This window comes from Parasteatoda tepidariorum, chromosome 4, assembly GCF_982258835.1.
Source record: "Parasteatoda tepidariorum strain Cologne lab strain chromosome 4, Ptep-v5.0, whole genome shotgun sequence".
NCBI lineage: Eukaryota > Metazoa > Arthropoda > Arachnida > Araneae > Theridiidae > Parasteatoda > Parasteatoda tepidariorum.
In genome coordinates this window covers 7,326,218-7,346,813 of record NC_141758.1, presented here as the reverse complement: position 1 = coordinate 7,346,813, position 20,596 = coordinate 7,326,218, and the positions used below count along the sequence as shown (strand labels likewise).

General features: G+C 40.1%; 54 non-coding genes across 54 annotated transcripts; all 54 read right to left on the bottom strand.

Annotated features, from left to right (window-relative positions):
- Nucleotides 1-108: 108 nt before the first annotated feature.
- TRNAH-GUG (transfer RNA histidin (anticodon GUG)) lies at nt 109-180 on the bottom strand. The gene has a single exon. It is a non-coding gene; the product is annotated as a tRNA-His (tRNA).
- Nucleotides 181-298: 118 nt separating this feature from the next.
- On the bottom strand, nt 299-370 carry TRNAH-GUG (transfer RNA histidin (anticodon GUG)). The gene has a single exon. It is a non-coding gene; the product is annotated as a tRNA-His (tRNA).
- Nucleotides 371-867: 497 nt separating this feature from the next.
- On the bottom strand, nt 868-939 carry TRNAH-GUG (transfer RNA histidin (anticodon GUG)). The gene has a single exon. It is a non-coding gene; the product is annotated as a tRNA-His (tRNA).
- A 118-nt stretch (nt 940-1,057) lies between these two features.
- On the bottom strand, nt 1,058-1,129 carry TRNAH-GUG (transfer RNA histidin (anticodon GUG)). Its single transcript has one exon. It is a non-coding gene; the product is annotated as a tRNA-His (tRNA).
- Nucleotides 1,130-1,247: 118 nt separating this feature from the next.
- On the bottom strand, nt 1,248-1,319 carry TRNAH-GUG (transfer RNA histidin (anticodon GUG)). Its single transcript has one exon. It is a non-coding gene; the product is annotated as a tRNA-His (tRNA).
- A 497-nt stretch (nt 1,320-1,816) lies between these two features.
- On the bottom strand, nt 1,817-1,888 carry TRNAH-GUG (transfer RNA histidin (anticodon GUG)). The gene has a single exon. It is a non-coding gene; the product is annotated as a tRNA-His (tRNA).
- Nucleotides 1,889-2,006: 118 nt separating this feature from the next.
- On the bottom strand, nt 2,007-2,078 carry TRNAH-GUG (transfer RNA histidin (anticodon GUG)). Its single transcript has one exon. It is a non-coding gene; the product is annotated as a tRNA-His (tRNA).
- Nucleotides 2,079-2,765: 687 nt separating this feature from the next.
- TRNAH-GUG (transfer RNA histidin (anticodon GUG)) lies at nt 2,766-2,837 on the bottom strand. The gene has a single exon. It is a non-coding gene; the product is annotated as a tRNA-His (tRNA).
- A 118-nt stretch (nt 2,838-2,955) lies between these two features.
- TRNAH-GUG (transfer RNA histidin (anticodon GUG)) lies at nt 2,956-3,027 on the bottom strand. The gene has a single exon. It is a non-coding gene; the product is annotated as a tRNA-His (tRNA).
- A 118-nt stretch (nt 3,028-3,145) lies between these two features.
- On the bottom strand, nt 3,146-3,217 carry TRNAH-GUG (transfer RNA histidin (anticodon GUG)). Its single transcript has one exon. It is a non-coding gene; the product is annotated as a tRNA-His (tRNA).
- Nucleotides 3,218-3,715: 498 nt separating this feature from the next.
- On the bottom strand, nt 3,716-3,787 carry TRNAR-GCG (transfer RNA arginine (anticodon GCG)). The gene has a single exon. It is a non-coding gene; the product is annotated as a tRNA-Arg (tRNA).
- A 117-nt stretch (nt 3,788-3,904) lies between these two features.
- On the bottom strand, nt 3,905-3,976 carry TRNAH-GUG (transfer RNA histidin (anticodon GUG)). Its single transcript has one exon. It is a non-coding gene; the product is annotated as a tRNA-His (tRNA).
- A 118-nt stretch (nt 3,977-4,094) lies between these two features.
- Nucleotides 4,095-4,166, bottom strand: TRNAH-GUG (transfer RNA histidin (anticodon GUG)). Its single transcript has one exon. It is a non-coding gene; the product is annotated as a tRNA-His (tRNA).
- Nucleotides 4,167-4,284: 118 nt separating this feature from the next.
- On the bottom strand, nt 4,285-4,356 carry TRNAH-GUG (transfer RNA histidin (anticodon GUG)). Its single transcript has one exon. It is a non-coding gene; the product is annotated as a tRNA-His (tRNA).
- A 117-nt stretch (nt 4,357-4,473) lies between these two features.
- TRNAP-GGG (transfer RNA proline (anticodon GGG)) lies at nt 4,474-4,545 on the bottom strand. Its single transcript has one exon. It is a non-coding gene; the product is annotated as a tRNA-Pro (tRNA).
- Nucleotides 4,546-4,853: 308 nt separating this feature from the next.
- TRNAH-GUG (transfer RNA histidin (anticodon GUG)) lies at nt 4,854-4,925 on the bottom strand. The gene has a single exon. It is a non-coding gene; the product is annotated as a tRNA-His (tRNA).
- A 118-nt stretch (nt 4,926-5,043) lies between these two features.
- On the bottom strand, nt 5,044-5,115 carry TRNAH-GUG (transfer RNA histidin (anticodon GUG)). Its single transcript has one exon. It is a non-coding gene; the product is annotated as a tRNA-His (tRNA).
- A 689-nt stretch (nt 5,116-5,804) lies between these two features.
- TRNAH-GUG (transfer RNA histidin (anticodon GUG)) lies at nt 5,805-5,876 on the bottom strand. The gene has a single exon. It is a non-coding gene; the product is annotated as a tRNA-His (tRNA).
- A 118-nt stretch (nt 5,877-5,994) lies between these two features.
- Nucleotides 5,995-6,066, bottom strand: TRNAH-GUG (transfer RNA histidin (anticodon GUG)). Its single transcript has one exon. It is a non-coding gene; the product is annotated as a tRNA-His (tRNA).
- Nucleotides 6,067-8,083: 2,017 nt separating this feature from the next.
- TRNAH-GUG (transfer RNA histidin (anticodon GUG)) lies at nt 8,084-8,155 on the bottom strand. Its single transcript has one exon. It is a non-coding gene; the product is annotated as a tRNA-His (tRNA).
- Nucleotides 8,156-8,273: 118 nt separating this feature from the next.
- TRNAH-GUG (transfer RNA histidin (anticodon GUG)) lies at nt 8,274-8,345 on the bottom strand. The gene has a single exon. It is a non-coding gene; the product is annotated as a tRNA-His (tRNA).
- A 2,398-nt stretch (nt 8,346-10,743) lies between these two features.
- TRNAH-GUG (transfer RNA histidin (anticodon GUG)) lies at nt 10,744-10,815 on the bottom strand. Its single transcript has one exon. It is a non-coding gene; the product is annotated as a tRNA-His (tRNA).
- Nucleotides 10,816-11,123: 308 nt separating this feature from the next.
- On the bottom strand, nt 11,124-11,195 carry TRNAH-GUG (transfer RNA histidin (anticodon GUG)). The gene has a single exon. It is a non-coding gene; the product is annotated as a tRNA-His (tRNA).
- Nucleotides 11,196-11,313: 118 nt separating this feature from the next.
- Nucleotides 11,314-11,385, bottom strand: TRNAH-GUG (transfer RNA histidin (anticodon GUG)). Its single transcript has one exon. It is a non-coding gene; the product is annotated as a tRNA-His (tRNA).
- A 118-nt stretch (nt 11,386-11,503) lies between these two features.
- Nucleotides 11,504-11,575, bottom strand: TRNAH-GUG (transfer RNA histidin (anticodon GUG)). The gene has a single exon. It is a non-coding gene; the product is annotated as a tRNA-His (tRNA).
- A 118-nt stretch (nt 11,576-11,693) lies between these two features.
- Nucleotides 11,694-11,765, bottom strand: TRNAH-GUG (transfer RNA histidin (anticodon GUG)). Its single transcript has one exon. It is a non-coding gene; the product is annotated as a tRNA-His (tRNA).
- Nucleotides 11,766-12,073: 308 nt separating this feature from the next.
- Nucleotides 12,074-12,145, bottom strand: TRNAH-GUG (transfer RNA histidin (anticodon GUG)). The gene has a single exon. It is a non-coding gene; the product is annotated as a tRNA-His (tRNA).
- Nucleotides 12,146-12,833: 688 nt separating this feature from the next.
- Nucleotides 12,834-12,905, bottom strand: TRNAH-GUG (transfer RNA histidin (anticodon GUG)). Its single transcript has one exon. It is a non-coding gene; the product is annotated as a tRNA-His (tRNA).
- A 308-nt stretch (nt 12,906-13,213) lies between these two features.
- TRNAH-GUG (transfer RNA histidin (anticodon GUG)) lies at nt 13,214-13,285 on the bottom strand. The gene has a single exon. It is a non-coding gene; the product is annotated as a tRNA-His (tRNA).
- Nucleotides 13,286-13,403: 118 nt separating this feature from the next.
- TRNAH-GUG (transfer RNA histidin (anticodon GUG)) lies at nt 13,404-13,475 on the bottom strand. Its single transcript has one exon. It is a non-coding gene; the product is annotated as a tRNA-His (tRNA).
- Nucleotides 13,476-14,163: 688 nt separating this feature from the next.
- TRNAH-GUG (transfer RNA histidin (anticodon GUG)) lies at nt 14,164-14,235 on the bottom strand. The gene has a single exon. It is a non-coding gene; the product is annotated as a tRNA-His (tRNA).
- Nucleotides 14,236-14,353: 118 nt separating this feature from the next.
- Nucleotides 14,354-14,425, bottom strand: TRNAH-GUG (transfer RNA histidin (anticodon GUG)). Its single transcript has one exon. It is a non-coding gene; the product is annotated as a tRNA-His (tRNA).
- Nucleotides 14,426-14,543: 118 nt separating this feature from the next.
- On the bottom strand, nt 14,544-14,615 carry TRNAH-GUG (transfer RNA histidin (anticodon GUG)). The gene has a single exon. It is a non-coding gene; the product is annotated as a tRNA-His (tRNA).
- A 118-nt stretch (nt 14,616-14,733) lies between these two features.
- On the bottom strand, nt 14,734-14,805 carry TRNAH-GUG (transfer RNA histidin (anticodon GUG)). Its single transcript has one exon. It is a non-coding gene; the product is annotated as a tRNA-His (tRNA).
- Nucleotides 14,806-14,923: 118 nt separating this feature from the next.
- Nucleotides 14,924-14,995, bottom strand: TRNAH-GUG (transfer RNA histidin (anticodon GUG)). Its single transcript has one exon. It is a non-coding gene; the product is annotated as a tRNA-His (tRNA).
- Nucleotides 14,996-15,113: 118 nt separating this feature from the next.
- On the bottom strand, nt 15,114-15,185 carry TRNAH-GUG (transfer RNA histidin (anticodon GUG)). The gene has a single exon. It is a non-coding gene; the product is annotated as a tRNA-His (tRNA).
- Nucleotides 15,186-15,493: 308 nt separating this feature from the next.
- Nucleotides 15,494-15,565, bottom strand: TRNAH-GUG (transfer RNA histidin (anticodon GUG)). Its single transcript has one exon. It is a non-coding gene; the product is annotated as a tRNA-His (tRNA).
- Nucleotides 15,566-15,683: 118 nt separating this feature from the next.
- On the bottom strand, nt 15,684-15,755 carry TRNAH-GUG (transfer RNA histidin (anticodon GUG)). The gene has a single exon. It is a non-coding gene; the product is annotated as a tRNA-His (tRNA).
- A 498-nt stretch (nt 15,756-16,253) lies between these two features.
- On the bottom strand, nt 16,254-16,325 carry TRNAH-GUG (transfer RNA histidin (anticodon GUG)). Its single transcript has one exon. It is a non-coding gene; the product is annotated as a tRNA-His (tRNA).
- A 118-nt stretch (nt 16,326-16,443) lies between these two features.
- Nucleotides 16,444-16,515, bottom strand: TRNAH-GUG (transfer RNA histidin (anticodon GUG)). Its single transcript has one exon. It is a non-coding gene; the product is annotated as a tRNA-His (tRNA).
- Nucleotides 16,516-16,633: 118 nt separating this feature from the next.
- Nucleotides 16,634-16,705, bottom strand: TRNAH-GUG (transfer RNA histidin (anticodon GUG)). Its single transcript has one exon. It is a non-coding gene; the product is annotated as a tRNA-His (tRNA).
- Nucleotides 16,706-16,823: 118 nt separating this feature from the next.
- On the bottom strand, nt 16,824-16,895 carry TRNAH-GUG (transfer RNA histidin (anticodon GUG)). The gene has a single exon. It is a non-coding gene; the product is annotated as a tRNA-His (tRNA).
- A 118-nt stretch (nt 16,896-17,013) lies between these two features.
- On the bottom strand, nt 17,014-17,085 carry TRNAH-GUG (transfer RNA histidin (anticodon GUG)). Its single transcript has one exon. It is a non-coding gene; the product is annotated as a tRNA-His (tRNA).
- A 118-nt stretch (nt 17,086-17,203) lies between these two features.
- On the bottom strand, nt 17,204-17,275 carry TRNAH-GUG (transfer RNA histidin (anticodon GUG)). The gene has a single exon. It is a non-coding gene; the product is annotated as a tRNA-His (tRNA).
- A 118-nt stretch (nt 17,276-17,393) lies between these two features.
- Nucleotides 17,394-17,465, bottom strand: TRNAH-GUG (transfer RNA histidin (anticodon GUG)). Its single transcript has one exon. It is a non-coding gene; the product is annotated as a tRNA-His (tRNA).
- A 118-nt stretch (nt 17,466-17,583) lies between these two features.
- Nucleotides 17,584-17,655, bottom strand: TRNAH-GUG (transfer RNA histidin (anticodon GUG)). Its single transcript has one exon. It is a non-coding gene; the product is annotated as a tRNA-His (tRNA).
- A 498-nt stretch (nt 17,656-18,153) lies between these two features.
- On the bottom strand, nt 18,154-18,225 carry TRNAH-GUG (transfer RNA histidin (anticodon GUG)). The gene has a single exon. It is a non-coding gene; the product is annotated as a tRNA-His (tRNA).
- A 118-nt stretch (nt 18,226-18,343) lies between these two features.
- On the bottom strand, nt 18,344-18,415 carry TRNAH-GUG (transfer RNA histidin (anticodon GUG)). The gene has a single exon. It is a non-coding gene; the product is annotated as a tRNA-His (tRNA).
- Nucleotides 18,416-18,533: 118 nt separating this feature from the next.
- Nucleotides 18,534-18,605, bottom strand: TRNAH-GUG (transfer RNA histidin (anticodon GUG)). The gene has a single exon. It is a non-coding gene; the product is annotated as a tRNA-His (tRNA).
- A 688-nt stretch (nt 18,606-19,293) lies between these two features.
- TRNAH-GUG (transfer RNA histidin (anticodon GUG)) lies at nt 19,294-19,365 on the bottom strand. The gene has a single exon. It is a non-coding gene; the product is annotated as a tRNA-His (tRNA).
- Nucleotides 19,366-19,863: 498 nt separating this feature from the next.
- On the bottom strand, nt 19,864-19,935 carry TRNAH-GUG (transfer RNA histidin (anticodon GUG)). The gene has a single exon. It is a non-coding gene; the product is annotated as a tRNA-His (tRNA).
- A 118-nt stretch (nt 19,936-20,053) lies between these two features.
- On the bottom strand, nt 20,054-20,125 carry TRNAH-GUG (transfer RNA histidin (anticodon GUG)). Its single transcript has one exon. It is a non-coding gene; the product is annotated as a tRNA-His (tRNA).
- Nucleotides 20,126-20,243: 118 nt separating this feature from the next.
- Nucleotides 20,244-20,315, bottom strand: TRNAH-GUG (transfer RNA histidin (anticodon GUG)). The gene has a single exon. It is a non-coding gene; the product is annotated as a tRNA-His (tRNA).
- Nucleotides 20,316-20,433: 118 nt separating this feature from the next.
- TRNAH-GUG (transfer RNA histidin (anticodon GUG)) lies at nt 20,434-20,505 on the bottom strand. Its single transcript has one exon. It is a non-coding gene; the product is annotated as a tRNA-His (tRNA).
- Nucleotides 20,506-20,596: the final 91 nt, after the last annotated feature.

Below are 20,596 nucleotides of genomic sequence, written 5' to 3'. Positions count from 1 at the left end.
TGAGTGTAATTGTAATTTTATGTTTTGGGAGAATATTCCTAGTTTTAAGGAAAAATGGTCTGTCCTTAAAGGAAGATAGAAGTATTCTACCGTTTAGGGGAATCTAACTGCCGTGACCAGGATTCGAACCTGGATTATTGCGGCCACAACGCAATGTACTAACCACTATACGATCACGGCTCAGAAGTGGAGAGTGTAATTGTAATTTTATGTTTAGGGAGAATATTCCTAGTTTTAAGGAAAGATGCTCTATCCTTAAAGGAAGAAAGAAGAATTCTACCGTTTAGGGGAATCTAACTGCCGTGACCAGGATTCGAGCCTGGGTTATTGCGGCCACAGCGCAATGTACTAACCACTATACGATCACGGCTCAGAAGTGGTGAGTGTAATTGTAATTTTATGTTTAGGGAGAATATTCCTAGTTTTAAGGAAAAATGGTCTATCCTTAAAGGAAGATAAAAGTATTCTACCGTTTAGGGGAATCTAACTGCCGTGACCAGGATTCGAAAATGGGTTATTGCGGCCACAACGCAATGTACTAACCACTATACGATCACGGCTCAGAAGTGGTGAGTGTAATTGTAATTTTATGTTTAGGGAGAATATTCCTAGTTTTAAGGAAAAATGCTCTATCCTTAAAGGAAGAAAAAAGTATTCTACCGTTTAGGGGAATCTAACTGCCGTGACCAGGATTGGAACCTGGGTAATTGCGGCCGCAACGCAATATACTATCCACTATACGATCACGGCTCAGAAGTGGAGAGTGTAATTGTAATTTTAGGTTTAGGGAGATAATTCCTTGTTTTAAGGAAAAATACTCTATCCTTAAAGGAAGAAAAAAGTATTGTTCCGTTTAGGGAATCTAACTGCCGTGACCAGGATTCGAACCTGGGTTATTGCGGCCACAACGCAATGTACTAACCACTATACGATCACGGCTCAGAACTGGAGAGTGTAATTGTAATTTTAGGTTTAGGGAGATAATTCCTAGTTTTAAGGAAAAATGCTCTATCCTTAAAGGAAGAAAAAAGTATTCTACCGTCTAGGGGAATCTAACTGCCGTGACCAGGATTCGAACCTGGGTTATTGCGGCCACAACGCAATGTACTAACCACTATACGATCACGGCTCAGAACTGGAGAGTGTAATTGTAATTTTAGGTTTAGGGAGATAATTCCTAGTTTTAAGGAAAAAGGCTCTATCCTTAAAGGAAGAAAAAAGTATTCTACCGTTTAGGGGAATCTAACTGCCGTGACCAGGATTCGAACCTGGGTTATTGCGGCCACAACGCAATGTACTAACCACTATACGATCACGGCTCAGAAGTGGTGAGTGTAATTGTAATTTTATGTTTAGGGAGAATATTCCTAGTTTTAAGGAAAAATGCTCTATCCTTAAAGGAAGAAAAAAATTTCTACCGTTTAGGGGAATCTAACTGCCGTGACCAGGATTCAAGCCTGGGTTATTGCGGCCACAGCGCAATGTACGAACCACTATACGATCACGGCTCAGAAGTGGTGAGTGTAATTGTAATTTTATGTTTAGGGAGAATATTCCTAGTTTTAAGGAAAAATGCTCTATCCTTAAAGAAAGAAAAAAGTATTCTACCGTTTAGGGGAATCTAACTGCCGTGACCAGGATTGGAACCTGGGTTATTGCGGCCACAACGCAATGTACTAACCACTATACGATCATGGCTCAGAACTGGAGAGTGTAATTGTAATTTTAGGTTTAGGGAGAATATTCCTTGTTTTAAGGAAAAATGCTCTATCCTTAAAGGAAGAAAAAAGTATTCTACCGTTTAGGGGAATCTAACTGCCGTGACCAGGATTCGAGCCTGGGTTATTGCGGCCACAACGCAATGTACTAACCACTATACGATCACGGCTCAGAAGTGGAGAGTGTAATTGTAATTTTAGGTTTATGGAGATAATTCCTTGTTTTAAGGAAAAATGCTCTATCCTTAAAGGAAGAAAAAAGTATTCTACCGTTTAGGGGAAACTAACTGCCGTGACCAGGATTCGAACCTGGGTTATTGCGGCCACAACGCAATGTACTAACCACTATACGATCACGGCTCAGAAGTGGTGAGTGTAATTGTAATTTTATGTTTAGGGAGAATATTCCTAGTTTTAAGGAAAAATGGTCTGTCCTTAAAGGAAGATAAAAGTATTCTACCGTTTAGGGGAATCTAACTGCCGTGACCAGGATTCGAACCTGGGTTATTGCGGCCACAACGAAATGTACTAACCACTATACGATCACGGCTCAGAAGTGGTGAGTGTAATTGTAATTTTATGTTTAGGGAGAATATTCCTAGTTTTAAGGAAAGATGCTCTATCCTTAAAGGAAGAAAAAAGAATTCTACCGTTTAGGGGAATCTAACTGCCGTGACCAGGATACGAGCCTGGGTTATTGCGGCCACAGCGCAATGTACTAACCACTATACGATCACGGCTCAGAAGTGGTGAGTGTAATTGTAATTTTATGTTTAGGGAGAATATTCCTAGTTTTAAGGAAAAATGGTCTATTCTTAAAGGAAGATAAAATTATTCTACCGTTTAGGGGAATCTAACTGCCGTGACCAGGATTCGAACCTGGGTAATTGCGGCCGCAATGCAATATACTATCCACTATACGATCACGGCTCAGAAGTGGAGAGTGTAATTGTAATTTTAGGTTTAGGGAGATAATTCCTAGTTTTAAGGAAAAATACTCTATCCTTAAAGGAAGAAAGAAGTATTGTTCCGTTTAGGGAATCTAACTGCCGTGACCAGGATTCGAACCTGGGTTATTGCGGCCACAACGCAATGTACTAACCACTATACGATCACGGCTCAGAAGTGGAGAGTGTAATTGTAATTTTAGGTTTAGGGAGATAATTCCTAGTTTTAAGGAAAAATGCTCTATCCTTAAAGGAAGAAAAAAGAATTCTTCCGTTTAGGGGAATCTAACTGCCGTGACCAGGATTCGAGCCTGGGTTATTGCGGCCACAGCGCAATGTACTAACCACTATACGATCACGGCTCAGAAGTGGTGAGTGTAATTGTAATTTTATGTTTAGGGAGAATATTCCTAGTTTTAAGGAAAAATGGTCTATCCTTAAAGGAAGATAAAAGTATTCTACCGTTTAGGGGAATCTAACTGCCGTGACCAGGATTCGAACCTGGGTTATTGCGGCCACAACGCAATGTACTAACCACTATACGATCACGGCTCAGAAGTGGAGAGTGTAATTGTAATTTTATGTTTAGGGAGAATATTCCTAGTTTTAAGGAAAAATGCTCTATCCTTAAAGAAAGAAAAAAGTATTCTACCGTTTAGGGGAATCTAACTGCCGTGACCAGGATTCGAACCTGGGTTATTGCGGCCACAACGAAATGTACTAACCACTATACGATCACGGCTCAGAAGTGGTGAGTGTAATTGTAATTTTATGTTTAGGGAGAATATTCCTAGTTTTAAGGAAAGATGCTCTATCCTTAAAGGAAGAAAAAAGAATTCTACCGTTTAGGGGAATCTAACTGCCGTGACCAGGATACGAGCCTGGGTTATTGCGGCCACAGCGCAATGTACTAACCACTATACGATCACGGCTCAGAAGTGGTGAGTGTAATTGTAATTTTATGTTTAGGGAGAATATTCCTAGTTTTAAGGAAAAATGGTCTATTCTTAAAGGAAGATAAAATTATTCTACCGTTTAGGGGAATCTAACTGCCGTGACCAGGATTCGAACCTGGGTAATTGCGGCCGCAACGCAATATACTATCCACTATACGATCACGGCTCAGAAGTGGAGAGTGTAATTGTAATTTTAGGTTTAGGGAGATAATTCCTAGTTTTAAGGAAAAATACTCTATCCTTAAAGGAAGAAAGAAGTATTGTTCCGTTTAGGGAATCTAACTGCCGTGACCAGGATTCGAACCTGGGTTATTGCGGCCACAACGCAATGTACTAACCACTATACGATCACGGCTCAGAAGTGGAGAGTGTAATTGTAATTTTAGGTTTAGGGAGATAATTCCTAGTTTTAAGGAAAAATGCTCTATCCTTAAAGGAAGAAAAAAGAATTCTTCCGTTTAGGGGAATCTAACTGCCGTGACCAGGATTCGAGCCTGGGTTATTGCGGCCACAGCGCAATGTACTAACCACTATACGATCACGGCTCAGAAGTGGTGAGTGTAATTGTAATTTTATGTTTAGGGAGAATATTCCTAGTTTTAAGGAAAAATGGTCTATCCTTAAAGGAAGATAAAAGTATTCTACCGTTTAGGGGAATCTAACTGCCGTGACCAGGATTCGAACCTGGGTTATTGCGGCCACAACGCAATGTACTAACCACTATACGATCACGGCTCAGAAGTGGAGAGTGTAATTGTAATTTTATGTTTAGGGAGAATATTCCTAGTTTTAAGGAAAATGCTCTATCCTTAAAGAAAGAAGAAAGTATTCTACCGTTTAGGGGAATCTAACTGCCGTGACCAGGATTCGAACCTGGGTTATTGCGGCCCCAACGCAATGTACTAACCACTATACGATCACGGCTCAGAAGTGGAGAGTGTAATTGTAATTTTAGGTTTAGGGAGAATATTCCTAGTTTTAAGGAAAAATGCTCCATCCTTAGAGGCAGACAAAAGTATTCTACCGTTTAGGGGAATCTAACTGCCGTGACCAGGATTCGAACCTGGGTTATTGCGGCTACAACGCAATGTACTACCCACTACACGATCACGGCTCAGAAGTGGAGAGTGCAATTGTAATTTTATGTTTAGGGAGAATATTCCTAGTTTTAAGGAAAAATGCTCTATCCATAAAGGAAGAAAAAAGTATTCTACCGTTTAGGGGAATCTAACTGCCGTGACCAGCATTCGAACCTGGGTTATTGCGGCCACAACGCAATGTACTAACCACTATACGATCACGGCTCAGAAGTGGAGAGTGTAATTGTAATTTTATGTTTAGGGAGAATATTCCTAGTTTTAAGGAAAAATGCTCTATCCTTAAAGAAAGAAAAAAGTATTCTACCGTTTAGGGGAATCTAACTACCGTGACCAGGATTCGAACCTGGGTTATTGCGGCCACAACGCAATGTACTAACCACTATACGATCACGGCTCAGAAGTGGAGAGTGTAATTGTAATTTTAGGTTTAGGGAGAATATTCCTAGTTTTAAGGAAAAATGCTCTATCCTTAAAGGAAGAAAAAAGTATTCTACCGTTTACGGGGAATCTAACTGCCGTGACCAGGATTCGAACCTGGGTTATTGCGGACACAACGCAATGTACTAACCACTATACGCTCACGGCTCAGATGTGGAGAGTGTAATTGTAATTTTATGTTTAGGGAGAATATTCCTTGTTTTAAGGAAATATGCTCTATCCTTAAAGGAAAAAAAAAAGTATTGTTCCGTTTAGGGGAATCTAACTGGCGTGACCAGGATTCGAACCTGGGTTATTGCGGCCGCAACGCAATATACTATCCACTATTCGATCACGGCTCAGAAGTGGAGAGTGTAATTGTAATTTTAGGTTTAGGGAGATAATTCCTAGTTTTAAGGAAAAATACTCTATCCTTAAAGGAAGAAAAAAGTATTGTTCCGTTTAGGGAATCTAACTGCCGTGACCAGGATTCGACCCTGGGTTATTGCGGCAACAACGCAATGTACTAACCACTATACGATCACGGCTGAGAAGTGGAGAGTGTAATTGTAATTTTAGGTTTAGGGAGATAATTTCTAGTTTTAAGGAAAAATGCTCTATCCTTAAAGGAAGAAAAAAGTATTCTACCGTATAGGGGAATCTAACTGCCGTGACCAGGATTCGAACCTGGGTTATTGCGGCCACAACGCAATGTACTAACCACTATACGATCACGGCTCAGAAGTGGAGAGTGTAATTGTAATTTTATGTTTAGGGAGAATATTCCTAGTTTTAAGGAAAAATGCTATATCCTTAAAGGAAGAAGAAAGTATTCTACCGTTTAGGGGAATCTAACTGCCGTGACCAGGATTCGAACCAGGGTTATTGCGGCCACAACGCAATGTACTAACCACTATACGATCACGGCTCAGAAGTGGAGAGTGTAATTGTAATTTTATGTTTTGGGAGAATATTCCTAGTTTTAAGGAAAAATGCTCTATCCTTAAAGGAAGAAAAAAGTATTCTACCGTTTAGGGGAATCTAACTGCCGTGACCAGGATTCGTACCTGGGTTATTGCGGCCACAACGCAATGTACTAACCACTATACGATCACGGCTCAGAAGTGGTGAGTGTAATTGTAATTTTATGTTTAGGGAGAATATTCCTAGTTTTAAGGAAAAATGCTCTATCCTTAAAGGAAGAAAAAAGTATTGCACCGTTTAGGGGAATCTAACTGCCTTGACCAGGATTCGAACCTGGGTTTTTGCGGCCACAACTCAATGTTCTAATCACTTTACGATCACGGCTCAGAAGTGGTGAGTGTAATTGTAATTTTATGTTTAGGGAGAATATTCCTAGTTTTAAGGAAAAATGCTCTATCCTTAAAGGAAGGAAAAAGTATTGTACCGTTTAGGGGAATCTAACTGCCGTGACCAGGATTCCTACCTGGGTTATTGCGGCCACAACGCAATGTACTAACCACAATACGATTACGACTCAGAAGTGGTGAGTGTAATTGTAATTTTATGTTTAGGGAGAATATTCCTAGTTTTAAGGAAAAATACTCTATCCTTAAAGGAAGAAAAAAGTATTGTACCGTTTAGGGGAATCTAACTGCCGTGACCAGGATTCGAACCAGGATTATTGCGGCCGCATCGCAATGCACTAACCACTAAACGATCACGGCTCAGAAGTGGTGAGTGTAATTGTAATTTTATGTTTAGGGAGAATATTCCTAGTTTTAAGGAAAAATGCTCTATGCTTAAAGGAAGGAAAAAGTATTGTACCGTTTAGGGGAATCCAACTGCCGTGACCAGGATTCCTACCTGGGTTATTGCGGCCACAACGCAATGTACTAACCACAATACAATTACGACTCAGAAGTGGTGAGTGTAAATGTAATTTTATGTTTAGGGAGAATATTCCTAGTTTTAAGGAAAAATGCTCTATCCTTAAAGAAAGAAAAAAGTATTGTACCGTTTAGGGGAATCTAACTGCCGTGACCAGGATTCGAACCTGGGTTATTGCGGCCACAACGCAATGTGCTAACCAATATACGATCACGGCTCAGAAGTGGTGAGTGTAATTGTAATTTTATATTTAGGGAGAGTATTCCTAGTTTTAAGGAAAAATGCTCTATCCTTAAAGGAAGAAAAAAGTATTGCACCGTTTAGGGGAATCTAACTGCCTTGACCAGGATTCGAACCTGGGTTTTTGCGGCCACAACGCAATGTTCTAATCACTATACGATCACGGCTCAGAAGTGGTGAGTGTAACTGTAATTTTATGTTTAGGGAGAATATTCCTAGTTTTAAGGAAAAATGCTCTATCCTTAAAGGAAGGAAAAAGTATTGTACCATTTAGGGGAATCTAACTGCCGTGACCAGGATTCCTACCTGGGTTATTGCGGCCACAACGCAATGTACTAACCACAATACGATTACGACTCAGAAGTGGTGAGTGTAATTGTAATTTTATGTTTAGGGAGAATATTCCTAGTTTTAAGGAAAAATACTCTATCCTTAAAGGAAGAAAAAAGTATTGTACCGTTTAGGGGAATCTAACTGCCGTGACCAGGATTCGAACCTGGATTATTGCGGCCGCAACGCAATGCACTAACCACTAAACGATCACGGCTCAGAAGTGGTGAGTGTAATTGTAATTTTATGTTTAGGGAGAATATTCCTAGTTTTAAGGAAAAATACTCTATCCTTAAAGGAAGAAAAAAGTATTGTTCCGTTTAGGGAATCTAACTGCCGTGACCAGGATTCGACCCTGGGTTATTGCGGCAACAACGCAATGTACTAACCACTATACGATCACGGCTGAGAAGTGGAGAGTGTAATTGTAATTTTAGGTTTAGGGAGATAATTTCTAGTTTTAAGGAAAAATGCTCTATCCTTAAAGGAAGAAAAAAGTATTCTACCGTATAGGGGAATCTAACTGCCGTGACCAGGATTCGAACCTGGGTTATTGCGGCCACAACGCAATGTACTAACCACTATACGATCACGGCTCAGAAGTGGAGAGTGTAATTGTAATTTTATGTTTAGGGAGAATATTCCTAGTTTTAAGGAAAAATGCTATATCCTTAAAGGAAGAAGAAAGTATTCTACCGTTTAGGGGAATCTAACTGCCGTGACCAGGATTCGAACCAGGGTTATTGCGGCCACAACGCAATGTACTAACCACTATACGATCACGGCTCAGAAGTGGAGAGTGTAATTGTAATTTTATGTTTTGGGAGAATATTCCTAGTTTTAAGGAAAAATGCTCTATCCTTAAAGGAAGAAAAAAGTATTCTACCGTTTAGGGGAATCTAACTGCCGTGACCAGGATTCGTACCTGGGTTATTGCGGCCACAACGCAATGTACTAACCACTATACGATCACGGCTCAGAAGTGGTGAGTGTAATTGTAATTTTATGTTTAGGGAGAATATTCCTAGTTTTAAGGAAAAATGCTCTATCCTTAAAGGAAGAAAAAAGTATTGCACCGTTTAGGGGAATCTAACTGCCTTGACCAGGATTCGAACCTGGGTTTTTGCGGCCACAACTCAATGTTCTAATCACTTTACGATCACGGCTCAGAAGTGGTGAGTGTAATTGTAATTTTATGTTTAGGGAGAATATTCCTAGTTTTAAGGAAAAATGCTCTATCCTTAAAGGAAGGAAAAAGTATTGTACCGTTTAGGGGAATCTAACTGCCGTGACCAGGATTCCTACCTGGGTTATTGCGGCCACAACGCAATGTACTAACCACAATACGATTACGACTCAGAAGTGGTGAGTGTAATTGTAATTTTATGTTTAGGGAGAATATTCCTAGTTTTAAGGAAAAATACTCTATCCTTAAAGGAAGAAAAAAGTATTGTACCGTTTAGGGGAATCTAACTGCCGTGACCAGGATTCGAACCAGGATTATTGCGGCCGCATCGCAATGCACTAACCACTAAACGATCACGGCTCAGAAGTGGTGAGTGTAATTGTAATTTTATGTTTAGGGAGAATATTCCTAGTTTTAAGGAAAAATGCTCTATGCTTAAAGGAAGGAAAAAGTATTGTACCGTTTAGGGGAATCCAACTGCCGTGACCAGGATTCCTACCTGGGTTATTGCGGCCACAACGCAATGTACTAACCACAATACAATTACGACTCAGAAGTGGTGAGTGTAAATGTAATTTTATGTTTAGGGAGAATATTCCTAGTTTTAAGGAAAAATGCTCTATCCTTAAAGAAAGAAAAAAGTATTGTACCGTTTAGGGGAATCTAACTGCCGTGACCAGGATTCGAACCTGGGTTATTGCGGCCACAACGCAATGTGCTAACCAATATACGATCACGGCTCAGAAGTGGTGAGTGTAATTGTAATTTTATATTTAGGGAGAGTATTCCTAGTTTTAAGGAAAAATGCTCTATCCTTAAAGGAAGAAAAAAGTATTGCACCGTTTAGGGGAATCTAACTGCCTTGACCAGGATTCGAACCTGGGTTTTTGCGGCCACAACGCAATGTTCTAATCACTATACGATCACGGCTCAGAAGTGGTGAGTGTAACTGTAATTTTATGTTTAGGGAGAATATTCCTAGTTTTAAGGAAAAATGCTCTATCCTTAAAGGAAGGAAAAAGTATTGTACCATTTAGGGGAATCTAACTGCCGTGACCAGGATTCCTACCTGGGTTATTGCGGCCACAACGCAATGTACTAACCACAATACGATTACGACTCAGAAGTGGTGAGTGTAATTGTAATTTTATGTTTAGGGAGAATATTCCTAGTTTTAAGGAAAAATACTCTATCCTTAAAGGAAGAAAAAAGTATTGTACCGTTTAGGGGAATCTAACTGCCGTGACCAGGATTCGAACCTGGATTATTGCGGCCGCAACGCAATGCACTAACCACTAAACGATCACGGCTCAGAAGTGGTGAGTGTAATTGTAATTTTATGTTTAGGGAGAATATTCCTAGTTTTAAGGAAAAATGCTATATGCTTAAAGGAAGGAAAAAGTATTGTACCGTTTAGGGGAATCTAACTGCCGTGACCAGGATTCCTACCTGGGTTATTGCGGCCACAACGCAATGTACTAACCACAATACGATTGCGACTCAGAAGTGGTGAGTGTAATTGTAATTTTATGTTTAGGGAGAATATTCCTAGTTTTAAGGAAAAATGCTCTATCCTTAAAGGAAGAAAAAAGTATTGTACCGTTTAGGGGAATCTAACTGCCGTGACCAGGATTCGAACCTGGGTTATTGCGGCCACAACGCAATGTGCTAACCAATATACGATCACGGCTCAGAAGTGGTGAGTGTAATTGTAATTTTATATTTAGGGAGAATATTCCTAGTTTTAAGGAAAAATGCTCTATCCTTAAAGGAAGAAAAAAGTATTGTACCGTTTAGGGGAATCTAACTGCCGTGACCAGGATTCGTACCTGGGCTATTGCGGCCACAACGCAATGAACTAACCACTATACGATCACGGCTCAGAAGTGGAGAGTGTAATTGTAATTTTATGTTTAGGGAGAATATTCCTAGTTTTAAGGAAAAATGCTCAATCCTTAAAGGAAGAAAAAAGTATTGTACCGTTTAGGGGAATCTAACTGCCGTGACCAGGATTCGAACCTGGGTTATTGCGGCCACAACGCAATGTACTAACCACTATACGATCACGGCTCAGAACTGGTGAGTGTAATTTTAATTTTATGTTTAGGGAGAATATTCCTAGTTTTAAGGAAAAATGCTCTATCCTTAAAGGAAAGAAAAAGTATTGTACCGTTTAGGGGAATCTAACTGCCGTGAACAGGATTTTAACCTGGGTTATTACGGCCACAACGCAATGTACTAACCACTATACGATCACGGCTCAGAAGTGGTGAGCGTAATTGTAATTTTATGTTTAGGGAGAATATTCCTAGTTTCAAGGAAAAATGCTCTATCCTTAAAGGAGGAAAAAAGTATTGTACCGTTTAGGGGAATCTAACTGCCGTGACCAGGCTTCGAACCTGGGTTATTGCGGCCACAACGCAATGTACTAACCACTATACGATCACGGCTCAGAAGTGGTGAGCGTAATTGTAATTTTATGTTTAGGGAGAATATTCCTAGTTTAAAGGAAAAATGCTCTATCCTTAAAGGAAGAAAAAAGTATTGTACCGTTTAGGGGAATCTAACTGCCGTGACCAGGCTTCGAACCTGGGTTATTGCGGCCACAACGCAATGTACTAACCACTATACGATCACGGCTCAGAAGTGGTGAGCGTAATTGTAATTTTATGTTTAGGGAGAATATTCCTAGTTTAAAGGAAAAATGCTCTATCCTTAAAGGAAGAAAAAAGTATTGTACCGTTTAGGGGAATCTAACTGCCGTGACCAGGCTTCGAACCTGGGTTATTGCGGCCACAACGCAATGTACTAACCACTATACGATCACGGCTCAGAAGTGGTGAGCGTAATTGTAATTTTATGTTTAGGGAGAATATTCCTAGTTTTAAGGAAAAATACTCTATCCTTAAAGGGAGAACAAAGTATTGTACCGTTTAGGGGAATCTAACTGCCGTGACCAGGATTCGAACCTGGGTTATTGCGGCCACAACGCAATGTACTAACCACTATACGATCACGGCTCAGAAGTGGTGAGTGTAATTGTAATTTTATGTTTAGGGAGAATATTCCTAGTTTTAAGGAAAAATGCTCTATCCTTAAAGGAAAGAAAAAGTATTGTACCGTTTAGGGGAATCTAACTGCCGTGAACAGGACTTTAACCTGGGTTATTACGGCCACAACGCAATGTACTAACCACTATACGATCACGGCTCAGAAGTGGTGAGCGTAATTGTAATTTTATGTTTAGGGAGAATATTCCTAGTTTCAAGGAAAAATGCTCTATCCTTAAAGGAGGAAAAAAGTATTGTACCGTTTAGGGGAATCTAACTGCCGTGACCAGGCTTCGAACCTGGGTTATTGCGGCCACAACGCAATGTACTAACCACTATACGATCACGGCTCAGAAGTGGTGAGCGTAATTGTAATTTTATGTTTAGGGAGAATATTCCTAGTTTAAAGGAAAAATGCTCTATCCTTAAAGGAAGAAAAAAGTATTGTACCGTTTAGGGGAATCTAACTGCCGTGACCAGGCTCCGAACCTGGGTTATTGCGGCCACAACGCAATGTACTAACCACTATACGATCACGGCTCAGAAGTGGTGAGCGTAATTGTAATTTTATGTTTAGGGAGAATATTCCTAGTTTAAAGGAAAAATGCTCTATCCTTAAAGGAAGAAAAAAGTATTGTACCGTTTAGGGGAATCTAACTGCCGTGAACAGGATTTTAACCTGGGTTATTACGGCCACAACGCAATGTACTAACCACTATACGATCACGGCTCAGAAGTGGTGAGCGTAATTGTAATTTTATGTTTAGGGAGAATATTCCTAGTTTTAAGGAAAAATGCTCTATCCTTAAAAGAGGAAAAAAGTATTGTACCGTTTAGGGGAATCTAACTGCCGTGACCAGGTTTCGAACCTGGGTTATTGCGGCCACAACGCAATGTACTAACCACTATAAGATCACGGCTCAGAAGTGGTGAGCGTAATTGTAATTTTATGTTTAGGGAGAATATTCCTAGTTTCAAGGAAAAATGCTCTATCCTTAAAGGAGGAAAAAAGTATTGTACCGTTTAGGGGAATCTAACTGCCGTGACCAGGCTTCGAACCTGGGCTATTGCGGCCACAACGCAATGTACTAACCACTATACGATCACGGCTCAGAAGTGGTGAGCGTAATTGTAATTTTATGTTTAGGGAGAATATTCCTAGTTTAAAGGAAAAATGCTCTATCCTTAAAGGAAGAAAAAAGTATTTTACCGTTTAGGGGAATCTAACTGCCGTGACCAGGCTTCGAACCTGGGTTATTGCAGCCGCAACGCAATGTGCTAACCACTATACGATCACGGCTCAGAAGTGGTGAGTGTAATTGTAATTTTATGTTTAAGGAGAATATTCCTAGTTTAAAGGAAAAATGCTCTATCCTTAAATGAAGAAAAAAGTATTGTACCGTTTAGCGGAATCTAACTGCCGTGACCAGGATTCGAACCTGGGTTATTGCGGCCACAACGCAATGTACTAACCACTATACGATCACGGCTCAGAAGTGGTGAGTGTAATTGTAATTTTATGTTTAGGGAGAATATTCCTAGTTTTAAGGAAAAATGCTCTATCCTTAAAGGAAGAAAAAAGTATTGTACCGTTTAGGGGAATATAACTGCCGTGACCAGGATTCGAACCTGGGTTATTGCGGCCACAACGCAATGTACTAACCACTATACAATCACGGCTCAGAAGTGGTGAGTGTAATTGTAATTTTATGTTTAGGGAGAATATTCCTAGTTTTAAGGAAAAATGCTCTATCCTTAAAGGAAGAAAAAAGTATTGTACCGTTTAGGGGAATCTAACTGCCGTGACCAGGATTCGAACCTGCGTTATTGCGGCCACAACGCAATGTACTAACCTCTATACGATCACGGCTCAGAAGTGGTGAGTGTAATTGTAATTTTATGTTTAGGGAGAATATTCCTAGTTTTAAGGAAAAATGCTCTATCCTTAAAGGAAGAAAAAAGTATTGTACCGTTCAGGGGTATCTAACTGCCTTGACCAGGATTCGTACCTGGGTTTTTGCGGCCACAAAGCAATGTGCTTAACACTATACGATCACGGCTCTGAAGTGGTGAGTGTAATTGTAATTTTATGTTTAGGGACAATATTTCTAGTTTTAAGGAAAAATGCTCTATCCTTAAAGGAAGAAAAAAGCATTGTACCGTTTAGGGGAATCTAACTGCCGTAACCAGGATTCGTACCTGGGCTATTGCGGCCACAACGCAATGTACTAACCACTATACGATCACGGCTCAGAAGTGGTGAGTGTAATTGTAATTTTATGTTTAGGGAGAATATTCCTAGTTTTAAGGAAAAATGCTCAATCCTTAAAGGAAGAAAAAAGTATTGTACCGTTTAGGGGAATCTAACTGCCGTGACCAGGATTCGAACCTGGGTTATTGCGGCCACAACGCAATGTACTAACCACTATACGATCACGGCTCAGAAGTGGTGAGTGTAATTGTAATTTTATGTTTAGGGAGAATATTCCTAGTTTTAAGGGAAAATGCTCTATCCTTAAAGGAAGAAAAAAGTATTGTTTCGTTTAGGGGAATATAACTGCCGTGACCAGGATTCGAACCTGGGTTATTGCGGCCACAACGCAATGTACTAACCACTATACGATCACGGCTCAGAAGTGGTGAGTGTAATTGTAATTTTATGTTTAGGGAGAATATTCCTAGTTTTAAGGAAAAATGCTCTATCCTTAAAGGAAGAAAAAAGTATTGTTTCGTTTAGGGAAATCTAACTGCCGTGACCAGGATTCGAACCTGGGTTATTGCGGCCACAACGTAATGTACTAACCACTATACGATCACGGCTCAGAAGTGGCGAGTGTAATAGTAATTTTATGTTTAGGGAGAATATTCCTAGTTTTAAGGAAAAATGCTCTATCCTTAAAGGAAAGAAAAAGTATTGTACCGTTTAGGGGAATCTAACTGCCGTGACCAGGATTCGAACCTGGGTTATTACGGCCACAACGCAATGTACTAACCACTATACGATCACGGCTCAGAAGTGGTGAGTGTAATTGTAATTTTATGTTTAGGGAGAATATTCCTAGTTTAAAGGAAAAATGCTCTGTCCTTAAAGGAAGAAAAAAGTATTGTACCGTTTAGGGGAATCTAACTGCCGTGACCAGGATTCGAACCTGGGTTATTGCGGCCACAGCGCAATGTACTAACCACTATACGATCACGGCTCAGAAGTGGCGAGTGTAATAGTAATTTTATGTTTAGGGAGAATATTCCTAGTTTTAAGGAAAAATGCTCTATCCTTAAAGGAAAGAAAAAGTGTTGTACCGTTTAGGGGAATCTAACTGCCGTGACCAGGATTCGAACCTGGGTTATTACGGCCACAACGCAATGTACTAACCACTGTACGATCACGGCTCAGAAGTGGTGAGCGTAATTGTAATTTTATGTTTAGGGAGAATATTCCTAGTTTAAAGGAAAAATGCTCTATCCTTAAATGAAGAGAAAAGTATTGTACCGTTTAGCGGAATCTAACTGCCGTGACCAGGATTCGAACCTGGGTTATTGAGGCCACAACGCAATGTACTAACCACTTTACGATCACGGCTCAGAAGTGGTGAGTGTAATTGTAATTTTATGTTTAGGGAGAATATTCCTAGTTTTAAGGAAAAATGCTCTATCCTTAAAGGAAGAAAAAAGTATTGTACCGTTTAGGGGAATCTAACTGCCGTGACCAGGACTCGAACCTGGGTTATTGCGGCCACAACGCAATGTACTAACCTCTATACGATCACGGCTCAGAAGTGGTGAGTGTAATTGTAATTTTATGTTTAGGGAGAATATTCCTAGTTTTAAGGAAAAATGCTCTATCCTTAAAGGAAGAAAAAAGTATTGTACCGTTTAGGGGAATCTAACTGCCGTGACCAGGATTCGAACCTGGGTTATTGCGGCCACAACGCAATGTGCTAACCACTAAACGATCACGGCTCAGAAGTGGTGAGTGTAATTGTAATTTTTTGTTTAGGGAGAATATTCCTAGTTTTAAGGAAAAATGCTCTATCCTTAAAGGAAGGAAAAAGTATTGTACCGTTTAGGGGAATCTAACTGCCGTGACCAGGACTCGAACCTGGGTTATTGCGGCTACAACGCAATGTACTAACCTCTATACGATCACGGCTCAGAAGTGGTGAGTGTAAATGTAATTTTATGTTTAGGGAGAATATTCCTAGTTTTAAGGAAAAATGCTCTATCCTTAAAGGAAGAAAAAAGTATTGTACCGTTGAGGGGAATCTAACTGCCTTGACCAGGATTCGTACCTGGGTTATTGCGGCCACAACGCAATGTGCTAAACACTATACGATCACGGCTCTGAAGTGGTGAGTGTAATTGTAATTTTATGTTTAGGGAGAATATTCCTAGTTTTAAGGAAAAATGCTCTATCCTTAAAGGAAGAAAAAAGTATTGTACCGTTTAGGGGAATCTAACTGCCGTGACCAGGATTCGTACCTGGGCTATTGCGGCCACAACGCAATGTACTAACCACTATACGATCACGGCTCGGAAGTGGTGAGTGTAATTGTAATTTTATGTTTAGGGAGAATATTCCTAGTTTTAAGGAAAAATGCTCAATCCTTAAAGGAAGAAAAAAGTATTGTACCGTTTAGGGGAATCTAACTGCCGTGACCAGGATTCGAACCTGGGTTATTGCGGCCACAACGCAATGTACTAACCACTATACGATCACGGCTCAGAAGTGGTGAGTGTAATTGTAATTTTATGTTTAGGGAGAATATTCCTAGTTTTAAGGAAAAATGCTCTATCCTTAAAGGAAAGAAAAAGTATTGTACCGTTTAGGGGAATCTAACTGCCGTGACCAGGATTCGAACCTGGGTTTTTACGGCCACAACGCAATGTACTAACCACTATACGATCACGGCTCAGAAGTGGTGAGCGTAATTGTAATTTTATGTTTAGGGAGAATATTCCTAGTTTTAAGGAAAAATTCTCTATCCTTAAAGGAAAGAAAAAGTATTGTACCGTTTAGGGGAATCTAACTGCCGTGACCAGGATTCGAACCTGGGTTATTACGGCCACAACGCAATGTACTAACCACTATACGATCACGGCTCAGAAGTGGTGAGCGTAATTGTAATTTTATGTTTAGGGAGAATATTCCTAGTTTTAAGGAAAAATGCTCTATCCTTAAAGGAAAGAAAAAGTATTGTACCGTTTAGGGGAATCTAACTGCCGTGACCAGGATTCGAACCTGGGTTATTACGGCCACAACGCAATGTACTAACCACTATACGATCACGGCTCAGAAGTGGTGAGCGTAATTGTAATTTTATGTTTAGGGAGAATATTCCTAGTTTTAAGGAAAAATGCTCTATCCTTAAAGGAAAGAAAAAGTATTGTACCGTTTAGGGGAATCTAACTGCCGTGACCAGGATTCGAACCTGGGTTATTGCGGCCACAACGCAATGTACTAACCACTATACGATCACGGCTCAGAAGTGGTGAGCGTAATTGTAATATTATGTTTAGGGAGAATATTCCTAGTTTTAAGGAAAAATGCTATGTCCTTAAAGGAAGAAAAAAGTATTGTACCGTTTAGGGGAATCTAACTGCCGTGACCAGGATTCGAACCTGGGTTATTACGGCCACAACGCAATGTACTAACCACTATACGATCACGGCTCAGAAGTGGTGAGCGTAATTGTAATTTTATGTTTAGGGAGAATATTCCTAGTTTTAAGGAAAAATGCTCTATCCTTAAAGGAAGAAAAAAGTATTGTACCGTTTAGGGGAATCTAACTGCCGTGACCAGGATTCGAACCTGGGTTATTGCAGCCACAACGCAATGTACTAACCACTATACGATCACGGCTCAGAAGTGGTGAGTGTAATTGTAATTTTATGTTTAGGGAGAATATTCCTAGTTTTAAGGAAAAATGCTCTATCCTTAAAGGAAGAAAAAAGTATTGTACCGTTTAGGGGAATCTAACTGCCGTGACCAGGATTCGAACCTGGGTTATATCGGCCACAACGCAATGTACTAACCACTATACGATCGCGGCTCAGATGTGGCGAGTGTAATTGTAATTTTATGTTTAGGGAGAATATTCCTAGTTTTAAGGAAAAATGCTCTATCCTTAAAGGAAGAAAAAAGTATTGTACCGTTTAGGGGAATCTAACTGCCGTGACCAGGATTCGTATCTAGGTTATTGCGGCCACAACGCAATGTACTAACCACTATACGATCACGGCTCTGAAGTGGTGAGTGTAATTGTAATTTTATGTTCAGGGAGAATATTCCTAGTTTTAAGGAAAAATGCTCTATCCTTAAAGGAAAGAAAAAGTATTGTACCGTTTAGGGGAATCTAACTGCCGTGACCAGGATTCGAACCTGGGTTATTGCGGCCACAACGCAATGTACTAACCACTATACGATCACGGCTCAGAAGTGGTGAGCGTAATTGTAATATTATGTTTAGGGAGAATATTCCTAGTTTTAAGGAAAAATGCTATGTCCTTAAAGGAAGAAAAAAGTATTGTACCGTTTAGGGGAATCTAACTGCCGTGACCAGGATTCGAACCTGGGTTATTACGGCCACAACGCAATGTACTAACCACTATACGATCACGGCTCAGAAGTGGTGAGCGTAATTGTAATTTTATGTTTAGGGAGAATATTCCTAGTTTTAAGGAAAAATGCTCTATCCTTAAAGGAAGAAAAAAGTATTGTACCGTTTAGGGGAATCTAACTGCCGTGACCAGGATTCGAACCTGGGTTATTGCAGCCACAACGCAATGTACTAACCACTATACGATCACGGCTCAGAAGTGGTGAGTGTAATTGTAATTTTATGTTTAGGGAGAATATTCCTAGTTTTAAGGAAAAATGCTCTATCCTTAAAGGAAGAAAAAAGTATTGTACCGTTTAGGGGAATCTAACTGCCGTGACCAGGATTCGAACCTGGGTTATATCGGCCACAACGCAATGTACTAACCACTATACGATCGCGGCTCAGATGTGGCGAGTGTAATTGTAATTTTATGTTTAGGGAGAATATTCCTAGTTTTAAGGAAAAATGCTCTATCCTTAAAGGAAGAAAAAAGTATTGTACCGTTTAGGGGAATCTAACTGCCGTGACCAGGATTCGTATCTAGGTTATTGCGGCCACAACGCAATGTACTAACCACTATACGATCACGGCTCTGAAGTGGTGAGTGTAATTGTAATTTTATGTTCAGGGAGAATATTCCTAGTTTTAAGGAAAAATGCTCTATACTTAAAGGAAGAAAAAAGTATTGTACCGTTTAGGGGAATCTAACTGCCGTGACCAGGACTCGAACCTGGGTTATTGCGGCCACAACGCAATGCACTAACCTCTATACGATCACGGCTCAGAAGTGGTGAGTGTAATTGTAATTTTATGTTTAGGGAGAATATTCCTAGTTTTAAGGAAAAATGCTCTATCCTTAAAGGAAGAAAAAAGTATTGTACCGTTTAGGGGAATCTAACTGCCGTGACCAGGATTCGAACCTGGGTTATTGCGGCCACAACGCAATGTGCTAACCACTAAACGATCACGGCTCAGAAGTGGTGAGTGTAATTGTAATTTTTTGTTTAGGGAGAATATTCCTAGTTTTAAGGAAAAATGCTCTATCCTTAAAGGAAGGAAAAAGTATTGTACCGTTTAGGGGAATCTAACTGCCGTGACCAGGACTCGAACCTGGGTTATTGCGGCTACAACGCAATGTACTAACCTCTATACGATCACGGCTCAGAAGTGGTGAGTGTAAATGTAATTTTATGTTTAGGGAGAATATTCCTAGTTTTAAGGAAAAATGCTCTATCCTTAAAGGAAGAAAAAAGTATTGTACCGTTGAGGGGAATCTAACTGCCTTGACCAGGATTCGTACCTGGGTTATTGCGGCCACAACGCAATGTGCTAAACACTATACGATCACGGCTCTGAAGTGGTGAGTGTAATTGTAATTTTATGTTTAGGGAGAATATTCCTAGTTTTAAGGAAAAATGCTCTATCCTTAAAGGAAGAAAAAAGTATTGTACCGTTTAGGGGAATCTAACTGCCGTGACCAGGATTCGTACCTGGGCTATTGCGGCCACAACGCAATGTACTAACCACTATACGATCACGGCTCGGAAGTGGTGAGTGTAATTGTAATTTTATGTTTAGGGAGAATATTCCTAGTTTTAAGGAAAAATGCTCAATCCTTAAAGGAAGAAAAAAGTATTGTACCGTTTAGGGGAATCTAACTGCCGTGACCAGGATTCGAACCTGGGTTATTGCGGCCACAACGCAATGTACTAACCACTATACGATCACGGCTCAGAAGTGGTGAGCGTAATTGTAATTTGTTGTTTAGGGAGAATATTCCTAGTTTTAAGGAAAAATGCTCTATCCTTAAAGGAAAGAAAAAGTATTGTACCGTTTAGGGGAATCTAACTGCCGTGACCAGGATTCGAACCTGGGTTATTACGGCCACAACGCAATGTACTAACCACTATACGATCACGGCTCAGAAGTGGTGAGCGTAATTGTAATTTTATGTTTAGGGAGAATATTCCTAGTTTTAAGGAAAAATGCTCTATCCTTAAAGGAAAGAAAAAGTATTGTACCGTTTAGGGGAATCTAACTGCCGTGACCAGGATTCGAACCTGGGTTATTACGGCCACAACGCAATGTACTAACCACTATACGATCACGGCTCAGAAGTGGTGAGCGTAATTGTAATTTTATGTTTAGGGAGAATATTCCTAGTTTTAAGGAAAAATGCTCTATCCTTAAAGGAAAGAAAAA